General features: G+C 31.9%; 1 pseudogene; it reads right to left on the bottom strand.

Moving 5' to 3' along the window:
- Positions 2,176-3,641, bottom strand: part of LOC107636904 — a 7,722-nt pseudogene continuing 6,256 nt past the window's right edge.

Genomic DNA, 3,641 nt, shown 5'->3' with positions numbered 1-3,641 from the left:
GACAACATTTAAAAAATTCTAAAAAAATAACAATCATAATATCAAAAGGAAAAATAAAAAAATTAGAAAATGATATAAATAATTTTTTTTTTACTTAACATAGGCATAAAAAGATTAAATATGAGAATTCTAATTATTGTTATTTATGTTTTTTTTTATAGATGAGACTAAAAGATAAAATTAGTAAAAAAAAATAAATTATAGATGAAAATTGATGTACAATTGTAAAATTGATAATTAAAAAAATTATCAATTTAGTTAAAATTTTTAAATCATCTAATAATTTTTAATTATCAATTTTATATAAAGATAACTATACGTAACTTAACCATGGAAGAAAAATTATAATTCTATTTCAAGTGAATGAGAATTTATACATATCACATATACATCTAGATAGAAAAAATAAACAAAAAAATAATTTGAAGTGTTTAAAATTGAACCTGCGTTTTCCGACTCAATTGTCAAATTCTTAATCTCCACAAACTCTTAGGTAGTGTTTGGTGGAGAAACAGAGACGGAAAGACTGAGACTGAGAGACAGAGACTAAAAGACAGGGATTAAAATAAATCTCAGTATTCTGTTTGGTGCAAAATGGGAGACAGGAATTGAAATAAGAATGAAACTCTAATTTAATTTGCACAAAGGGTAAAATTGGAATTAATTAATTGAAATGAAAGTATTTTAGGTATAAAATGTTATTAAAGTTTCAGTCTCCATCTCTAAAAATTTCAGTCCCTGTGTCCCTACTTTTAGGAGGTACTGAAATACTGAAATTTTAGAGACAGAGACAAAAATTTTAGTACCAGTCTCTGAACTAACAAACACGATACTGAGTCTCAATCTCTCAAACACGATACTGAGTCTCAATCTCTCAGTCTCTGTCTCAGTACCTCAAAACAAACGCTACCTTAGGTCTTCAAGTTACTCATGACGTACAGCACTGAGTTCTAAGTACCTACTTATCATCCCATACAAATCGACTACATCTAGTACAAATACTCAAAACCCCTCAAAAATCCTTACACACTGTTACATGGAAATGTCACACACCCTCAACAACAAAAAAACCTTTAAATTATATATTTCCGTACCAATGTTTTCATTACACTTAACTAGTTTCTTCTCCTTGTTGAATTATTTTAGCTGTTTTTTGTTCCATCATTCTTTTTTTTTTGTCTTCTTTTTTATTGTTGTTTCGTTATGGATGGAGAATTTTCTTTATATAATTCTTACATGTTTCGGTATATGAATTCCTATCTTTTATGAATTCCTATCCTTAACCATTTTAAGGAGTTGAACGAAGTTGACGGAATTTTGATTTTGTTTGCCGGAAGTTGATGCGGAGGAAGTGCTTCACTAAAGAGTACCTTGAGAAGTGGAAGAAGTACAATAAGTAACAACAACAACTAATCAGTGAAGGAATTGGGATTGAATCACTATGTTGGTGAAAAAGCAACTTGCATGAACACTTAAATAATATACAGTTAAATAATATACAGTACAGTTTGCAGGCATGGAAGTATGTCATGATTATAGTTTCTTGAGTTCACTGGATGGTTACTTGCCTTAAACACTTGAATAATATATAGTTTGCAAACATGGAAGTAAGTTATGATTATAGTTTCTTGAGTCCAGACTATGACTTTGGTCTATTAGAAGAGAAGTTATTTGATATGTGCTTTTCACGTAAAAGGTCTTGCATTATGTTGTTTTTGCCCCCACTATAATGATTCAAATAAGGCCTAGTTTGCATTATCTTTTTTCACATCTCAGTCACTATAGCTATAAATGTTGAACTGTGGTGCCATTTTATGTGAAAATTAGAGATCTCTCGTGTTAATTGAGAGTTTGAACATGTATGTATTTCAACCTCAAACATAAAACACGTAAAATTGCAAATCACTTCTTTCTTCTATATTTCCAGAATTGTTTAGTAATGTGGAAATTTCTGACTTGAACAATGCATAAGACTATATTCCATTTAGAAGAATCACATATCAAAAGAAAAAGAATGCATAAATTGTCACAAATATGCAAGGTTGCCTTTCCCCTTTCCCAATCTTTTAAAAAATTAACTCTAATAATTATATGTTAATTATTTTTATAGAATAAAAAAAATTATCTAAAATTCGGCCCCTCCATATTAAACTTTCTGAATTTGGAAACTATATAAATTCTATCTAGCTGTGTCAGCAACATTTTCATTTTGGAAAACTGGTTTGCAGCAAGTACTGCAACATTCCAATAACTTGCTCTAGTCCTACACTGTTATGTATTCTATCCAATTGCAAGGGTATGGATATCAGGCCTATTTTTCACAACATAGAGCTCTTGATCATGCTCTGGCCATTCAAAAAGTTGGCCTTTACTGGATGACTTCAAAATAATGTCGGTCAGTTTCCACCGCCATCTTTATACCAGACCATACTCCACGGGCCATTTTTGCTGCTCAATCTATCAAAACATGTGTTTAAATTATGTATATTTAAATCACTTTCCATAATTCCCTCTAAAGTTTTATCAAGCCTGCTTATAGCTCTAGCTATAGGAGTAGGACTATGAAAAAGATTAACTCTAAAATAAAGTTGCAAGACATTTTCATACATGTAACAGCATGCCATATCACATGTTGACAAGCATGTCCAGTTTCATGCTGGGATTCTTTTAGGTGCAAGGTTGCCAATATGGAGGGCATAGTGAGTCATAACAACCAACAAAAAGTGTCCCAACTGTCACCATAATAATGAATTAGATGTGTCAATGCCAAATATCTACCTCCATGTTCCGGCAAGAACATGCATAGTCATGAAGAGAAACAACCCTGCCCAGACTCCAGGAAGTCCAAGTTCTGGAGCAGCTACCAGCAAGAACATTGAAGAAACTAGTCCAACCAGCAGCTACCCAATAACGAAACCCAAGAAACAAAATGTAAGGATAGAGGAGGGAACAAACGACGAGAAAAAGATTAAAGCAAAATTAGTCATGAGACTTTTAAGTATTTTTAATCATCAGGTTGCACAATTACCGTTGAGTACGCAGCATAACCATAGTCTGATACCCCATAGTAAAGGCCATCAATGACAAATGCCAAAGCATTCACTGGTTAAGTTCCAGCCACAGACTGCACAGTATGATTAAATTTCAGATATTTCAAACATTACTGATACGTACATGCATTCGCAGACAGAAAGGAGGATCATGCATAATATAATAGCTGAGTAGACATTTAATAGCCACGCTGAAACTTAGCCTAGCTAAAAATAAGATATTATGGGTTAATACTCAAATTCGTCCCTGAAAGATCACGCGATCTTCATTTTCGTCCTCGAATGATTTTTTTAATCAAATTAGTCCCTGAAAGATAAAATGTAAGTCAAATTAGTCCTTCTGTCAGAATGTGCCATGTGGCACGCCACGTGGCAGGTCAGCGACACGTGTCATGCCATGTAGCATATACATAAATTTTGATTTTGAGCATATAACTTTGTTTAGGTTAATAAATACATAAATTTGTTTAGTTTAACATAGTGGTACAACTTTGTTTAGTTTAACATACATAAATTTTGATTTTGAGCATATAACTTTGTGTAGGTTAATAAATACATACATTTTAATTTTGAGTATATATATATATATTC

Source organism: Arachis ipaensis, chromosome B04 (assembly GCF_000816755.2).
Source record: "Arachis ipaensis cultivar K30076 chromosome B04, Araip1.1, whole genome shotgun sequence".
NCBI lineage: Eukaryota > Viridiplantae > Streptophyta > Magnoliopsida > Fabales > Fabaceae > Arachis > Arachis ipaensis.
Note: the sequence above shows the minus strand (reverse complement) of the source record. Positions and strands in the feature narration are given on the sequence as shown.